Source organism: Corvus brachyrhynchos, unplaced genomic scaffold (assembly GCF_000691975.1).
Source record: "Corvus brachyrhynchos isolate BGI_N302 unplaced genomic scaffold, ASM69197v1 scaffold136, whole genome shotgun sequence".
NCBI classification, from domain to species: domain Eukaryota; kingdom Metazoa; phylum Chordata; class Aves; order Passeriformes; family Corvidae; genus Corvus; species Corvus brachyrhynchos.
Genome location: NW_008239080.1, coordinates 6,658,125 through 6,665,667, shown reverse-complemented (window position 1 = coordinate 6,665,667; position 7,543 = coordinate 6,658,125). Strand labels below are relative to the sequence as shown.

General features: G+C 37.8%; 1 protein-coding gene across 2 annotated transcripts in view; it reads left to right on the top strand.

The window, feature by feature from the left end:
- Positions 1 to 1,611, top strand: part of TINAG (tubulointerstitial nephritis antigen) — a 97,318-nt gene extending 95,707 nt beyond the window's left edge. For both annotated transcript variants that reach the window (XR_001863649.1, XR_001863647.1), the window contains exon 15: positions 1,494 to 1,611. The gene's annotated coding sequence lies outside the window, so the exon portion shown is untranslated. The remainder of the gene's footprint in view (positions 1 to 1,493) is intronic.
- The last annotated feature ends 5,932 nt before the right edge of the window (positions 1,612 to 7,543 follow it).

Below are 7,543 nucleotides of genomic sequence, written 5' to 3'. Positions count from 1 at the left end.
GAGGAATTTGAATCTTAAAATCTCCAGTATTTCTGTGCTTTCACTGAATGCTGTTTTGGATGATGTTGCTGCTCCTTACTCTATGGGTGAAGATTTTAAGCACATTCATGCATAGCTGTATAGGAAAGGAAAATAATGCATTTTCATTCAGATAGCACATTTTCTATTTAATAAAGGGGCGTCAAATTTTAATACCTGACAATATCTACTTTCTAATCAAAATGTTGTCACAATTTCTCTGTGCTCTTGAATCTCAATACTTTGCAGCTTTTTTCTTTTTTGAATGCTGCAAACATCAAACCGACAATTCAAGCTAGAATGTTAATTTTGTTTCAATATTATTTGAATAAAAATTACAGTAAGTAGATATAAAAAAGCAGCAAAATTGTGTGCACTGTGTTTCTTACTTTAAAGGGACCCTTGCACAGTCAAATAGATGATGGCTGTAAAAAAGGAACAAGTCAAAAAATAATTTTAAATTCTCATAGTACTGAAGTCTGCATGGAATTTAGGGGTTACCTATATGCAAGGAATAAGTAATAATGTTCATATAAGTCTTTTAATAATCTCTTAAAGTCCAAGAAATCATACAAACATGTGACTATTGTCCCCTCTGTCTACACAGATGTGCTCACATTCCCTGTGACTATACCACACAGCAAGGATCAGGATGTAAGATTTGGTGTACTGGGCTGCTACAAAGTCTCCCAGTGAGCGTTAAAAAAAGGTGCTGAGTTATTTACCAGGATGGCAAGAGTAAACATCCTGTGTGAAATTCTGCTGTTGTCAGTGTTGATAATAAAACTCCCACTGACTTGAATAAGGCTAGATTTCACTTCTCCTACACTTCGTTTTCAATTAGTCTGCTCAGTGATCTTTTGACTAGTAATTAAGACCTTGAGGGCCCTATGGAGACATTCAAAGTAGCTTTTTCTATTTGCCTCTTTAAATTTTTATAGAGCTGTGATTCTTCATCTTTATAAACTCTTCTGAATCTTTCCTGGGTAGGAAGCAAGGCAGAAATGTGGGGAAGAGGCTAGACACTAGGTTTGCCTTTATTTCTTTGCTTTTTAGTTTAGCCTTCCTCTCTTAAACTACTTAGGAGTGGTGAGTCACAGTTCTGTACACAGCTTTTTTGAAAAAGTTGGTTTTTAAAAGATGAACTTACTGCAGATTTTGGGTCTCATGTAGGAAAATGTTATTTCCTCTGGTATCCTTGAAATGTACAACATAAGTAATCATATAGCCCTTCTGAACCATTTGAAACTGTCTTTTCTTATTATCTAAAAATAGTGGCATGTTCAACTGGCCATTTTTTCTTGAATTACTGCTTAGATGCCTTTTCTGTGAACAGCAGGACAGTCTGCGATCTAAAGCCAATCAACATGGTATGTCCTCAGAAAGCAGCAGCAGAAAAGGAGACTGCAGTTTAGCATTTGTTCACTCTGTCTTCCATGCATCTGCAAATTCCTCCTTCTTCCTTTCCTTTTCAGGTAATTCTTCTTGGCTCTTTGGGTGTCTTAGAAGGAAGATGTACATGAGCCCAACACAGAGAGAAGATGATTTATGGGATGGAAGGTTGTCTTCTCTGAGAGTGAAACCTTTTACTAGGTAAGCTCAGGAGAACTCCTGTAAACAAGAAAGAAAAAGCTCATTTGTAGGTGACCTGAAATCTGTGCAGGAGAGATTGGATTTCTTGTCTGGGTAGATAAATAACATAATAACTTCACTGGGGCTTGGGTTAGCCCTTAGTTGGTATTTAGCTCACTTAATAGGATTGGGAAGGTCTCATAAAAACAATCATAACTAAATTCTTGACAGATCTCTGTAGTAACAGTAAATACTGATTTCAAAGGGCGCGCAACCAAGAAATTTGTCATTGTTCATGTAACTTTATGAAATCTCTTTACCATAATGCCCTGCACCAAGTAAAAAAAATACTCGTCTCCCAAACCAGAACATTCTTCAAACATTTCCCACCTTGCATTTTTTTGTTAAATACTTTCCACTTGTAAAAATGACACAGTGTAAAAAGAAAAGCTTTTTCTTCATTTAAATATCCAATCAATACAATTAGATTTTAATGAACAGGAGATTTCTGGTTTGGTTTGGTTTGATATTTTTTTTCCTGAAGGAAGAATCAGTACGTTGCAACGTTGCTGTTCTCTAACTGGTTTTGCCCATAAACATTAATTTATTCCTCCTCTCCTGCTATTTGCAAACCTGCCAGAGATTAAACAGATATACAGGAGATGGCAGAAGCTGCACACAAAATTTGGTGTGCTTGGCGTCCTTTAAAACACTTGGTGGAGCAGATGAGAGTTTAAAGGGAGTACCCTAATTAGTATTGGTCAGGGTCAGATGCAGAAGAAGTTTGAAAACTGGAAACGGAGGAAATCATTAGGAAACTTGGGTTAAAGAAATGGAATTCTAACACTCAGCCAGGCAAATTCCCGCAGAAGCCAAAGTCTGCATTGTAGCACAAAGTATCAGCACAAAGTTTTAATGTTAACGTGTAAAAACCCCATACGATGTCATCGCTCTTTCCAAATTTGTAACAACCTTTCTTAGAACAGTGATGTTTTCAGCAGAACAGCAATGGAAAAAAAAAATCTTGCTTCTTTTGAAGAAAGTGAGCTGGCATTGCAGCTGCACCTTTGAGATCAGTTTAGCTTGATATTTTGTTCCCTTGCTGCGTATTCCTGAAACTGAGAGTCTTGTTTCCATTTGAAAACTTCACAAAATATCTCTGGGAATTTGCCAATATTAAGCACTATTGCCATTGTAGGGGTGTTATTTTAAAAACACTGACAAAGTTCCTGATAGCAGAGTAGAGAGTTTAGGATAAAGAAATCCATGCGGGTTTTTGACAGATAATGAACCAGAATCCATATATAAATAAAAAATAAACCCATCTAAGGATATGCAGGAGATAGCAAGAAGCTTGTACAAGGAGGGAAGTGGGAATGTCCTGCAAAGTCCATGGTGATATTCTAAGCAGAGAAGGGATGGCAGTTAACAATAATAAGGTAACATTCAAACCAAACGTATTATGCAAAAAGGGTCCAGTGAAATAAATTCCTAGCAGATCCATGGTCATAGACAAAAAATGAGCTATTAACTTTTAAAGTAGTTTAAATATCTGCACTTTATTGCAAGTTAAAACACAAGTGTTTGTGTAAAAAGTCTATATTCTACCAACGCTCTTAGCAGTCCTCCAAAGCTCTTGGCAGTGAAGTTCAACACTGCATGTGAAAAACAGATTTCTTGAACACCTCAGCCAGCACAGTTTTATTCAGAAACAACATTTGATTCCTTTCTTTCATTATAATAGAATATAAGGAACTTTTTCCCCCCCATTATTTCTCTATTATGCATGTTCCTGTTTCATAAGGAAACCAAATAGTCTGTGGATGGCCTTGGTGTGTGCTTCACTTCTTTGTCATCAGTCAGTGAAGCAGTAACTAGCAAATATATTGTATCTGAAAAGTCCTAGATTCTTTTAAGTAATATTCCACTAATAACTTCTGCAAACTAGCCAGCTAACTATGTTAGTATTTTACAGAACAGTGGGTCATCACTGAAATCACCCTTTGAAGCTCCTGTTGAATTATGTTGGCTCAAATTGGTGTCAAAGGCCATAATATTGTATATAACTTACTTTCTCCCTTCAAGTTTGCTCTTTCACTGCAGATCTGAAAGAAAAACACCTTCACTTCTGATCTGAAACCTATGCTACTTTCCAACTTTCTCTATTATCTTCTCTTTTGTGCTGTTAATTGCTGCTATGGAAGTAAAAAAAAAAAAGAAGAAACTGATCTCTTGATAGATGTAACTGAGAAGTTCAGTGGATGGTTAATAGAAAGAAATTACATGGTCTGACACAAGATATCTATATATAGATATATATATAAGTCTGTGTTAAAAGACTTGGTGTGTGTTTGATTTCTTGAACTGAAAGCTGTTTAAGAGCTAATTCTAGATTCTTACAAAATACTTACGAGACTGGGATGTCTTGATGTCAAGTATTTTGACAGAATACTTTGTGAAGCCTTTTAATAAGGCTTTATTATTCCTTTATTTATTATTTATATAGGCTAAAAGTTACTTTTTTAATAAGGAACACAAAACTCCTACTATTGTTTCAAATATACAACAGATTTAAAGACAATGAAAGAAGTTTATCCAGAAAAATAAAATGCCTCAAATGTATTTGGGACATGCACATGGGAGCATAAAACCCATATAAAATAAGAGTATGCTTAAGGGGCAGTTTCATGCTTATTCATGTAGTATTTTCTTCTCTGTCCATCCTCTCAGATATGGTAGAACAATAGGCAGCACAAAGTTTGTTGAGTTTCAGAATGTTTATTTTTGTCCCTAAAAACATTAATACCATCTCAATTTCTGTTGAAGTTGGTGGCTTTCTGTGACTCATTGTGATTGTGTCAAAGCAGAAATAACATGGATTAATCCTTTTATCTAGTCTGACAGTCAACAGCTCTTTGCTCTACCAGCCACCACAGTCCTTGGCATTGGTCATAAATCTTTTTTTCTTGAACATATATCTGTTTTTCAGGCACTGTTTTCAGCAGGTATCTGCAAGGGTTCAGTTGTACCTGAAACTTTTTTTTAATCTGCTTTTCCTTCAAATATTCATTCTTCTTCAGCTCCATCCCTACATTTCAGAACACATGGAAATTGAACATATGTCAGGTGATAGCTCTTGTGTGACTAATTTATATCTACTCAATGTTAACACGAAGCTTTAAATTTTTGGGTAGCTGCCTCGGTTTTCATCACAGCCTTTACTTCATGCATTACTTGTCCCAACTACCTTTCCTGTTATTGCTCTTTTTTCTGGCTTCTCCAGTTGCTCTGCTCATTAGCTCAACTGCAAATAATGCTACCTATGAAATATCATTCCTTATTTGATTAAACACTGTGTAATCAAGCCCACAGACTTTGGAAAAAATTGATTGTATGACAATTGACTCTATGATTTGGTCAAAATTTAATAGGAAATGAATAATTTTCATAAAGTGAGTCATATAAATCAGGAAACTAGTTTATGATAAATAGATAGTGAGAAAACAGTATCTGCAAAAAATAAGGAATTTGTTACCACATGGGGTATTTCAACAATGACTCAGGTCTAGAGGAGAGGAGGGCTCTGAATGCCCTCTTGGGTATGGGTGGGTCTAAATCTGTTGCCACGGAAATGTGGTTATACAGAATAAAATACCTCATTTTCTGTTAGAAATGTCTCCGATAAAAAACATCAGAAATAAAAAAAGATGTGTTGATTAACCTTTATCATGTTTCTTCTGATAATGCTTTCCTGACACCTCCAACTTTGAAATGTTGTATGATGCTTTATATTCTCTCCTGAAATGTACTCTGAACTTTTACTACAAACCCCTTTGTTACTATGGAAGCTGAAGGCTGTAGAAGTCCATTCTTCTTCATCTTTCCCTTCTTTTTCTCTTACAATTTCAGACATCTTGACCTTAGAGAGGATTGGTTTTACAGTTACCAATAGATTAACACCAACTAGGTTTTACTATGTTTTAGGAGTTAGTGAAATATAAAGTACCAGAAAAAAGAGACATTGCTGGTTCAGATCTGTTAACTTCTAATGGATGGCAAATTCTACCTAAATCCTAAATTCTACCTGAATCCTAAAGAATGAGAATAATCCATGTATTAGTACACACATAAGTCATCAAAAAAATCTTTTGCCTCTGCCAGCTGCTAACATCCTAAACTCTTCTGTCTGAAATGTAGCACCCCAGAATAGACTAGGAGAGAGACTATGGGCATATTCTGTTGACTATGGGCAGCTAATAAACCCTCTTTCTGACTGCTGAGGCACATGGGAGCTCTCTCAAGTACTTTCAGGTAAAAGCTAGGCTGTTAGGGATTGAAGTTACTCTGGTTTCCAAAACCTCTTCCACAGAGAACTGTAAAAATAAATTTTATCTCCCATATTACTTGAGCCCTTTCAGAAGATCTTTGGAAGTTTGGGTATGATTTATCAGGTTTTAGCAGGACGTCTAGTAGTAAGTGCACTGGAATCATAATCACCAAACTCATGACTCTCTAGCATGGGATAACTTCTAGAGAAAGAGCAAATGCCTCATGCCATATGGCAGTGTATTGAGTTTGTGCAGCCAGGTTTGGATGGTGAGTGGGCTACAGGGGTGGCTTCTGTGAGATGCTGCCAGAAGCTTCCTCCATGGCCAGCAGAACCAATCCCAGCTGGCTCCAAGATGGACATGCTGCTGGCCAAGGCTGGGCCAATCAGAAATGATGGTTATGCCTCTGTGATAACATAGTTAAGAAGAGAAATAAAGTGATTGTGGAGTTGTAATTGCAGCCAGAGAAGAGCGGAGTGAGAATATGTGAGAGGAACAGCTCTGCAGACACCAAGGCTGCTGGAAAAGGAGACGGAGGAGATGCTGCAGGTGCTGGAGCAGAGATTCCCCTGCAGCCCATGGTGCAGACCATGGTGAGGCAGCTGTGACCCTGAAACCCATGGGCATGCAGAGACCCAGCCCATGGAAGAACCCCATGCCAGAGCAGGTAGATGCCTGAAAGGAGGCTGTGATCCAGCCTGTGCTGGAGCAGGTTTCCTGGTAGGACTTGTGACCCGTGCTGGAGCAGTCTGTGCCTGGAGGACTTCACCCTGTGGAGGAGTGATCCATGTTGGAGCAGTTTGTGGAGAACTGTCTCTCGTGGGATGGATTCACATTGGAGAAGTTCATGGAGAGTTATTTCCCATGGGAGGGACCCCACTTTGGAGTAGGGGAAGGACTCCTCTCCCTGAGCAGTGGCAGAAACAACCTGTGATGAACTGACCATAACCCCCATTCACATCTCCCTGCACTGCTGGGGGAGGCAGTAGAGATGGGAAGGAGGGAGGAGTGGGGGTAAGGTATTTTTAAGGTCTTATTTTACTTCTCTTTATTCTGCTCTGATTTTGTTAGTAATAAATTCAATTAATACCTCTAATTTGAGTCTGTTTTGATCATGACAGTATTTGATGAGTGATCTTTCCTGGTACTTATGAACTCATGAACCCTTCATTATATTTTCACTCTCCTGTCCAGCTGCAGAGGGGAGTGATAGATAGTTTTACAAGCCAGAGGAGCACAGCCCTCTCTGGTGCTAGGTACTAGCTGTGAAATAAGGATAGCCAAAAATTCAGCACGAGTTTTCCCTTGCACTTTGGAGTTGGGGCAGGGAAACAAAAAAAAACTGACCCAAGATTTTTCCTTTTCTGAGGACAGAAGGGCATATCTATTGTTAAAAGCTTCGATATGATGTACAAGCAGACTCTAAAAGTACCAAAACAGCATGCAGGTTTAAAATCCTGACCTGCAGGCACCAAGTTTGCTTGTATTCACTAGGGTTTGAACATTCTAGTTTTTGTTTGATTTAAATCACTTCAGGAAGTACTTTAAAGACAGAAATAATAATTAGGCATAAAATTTATTAAAAATTAGTGGGAATCATTCTCCTTCTTTCTATCTGAATATTT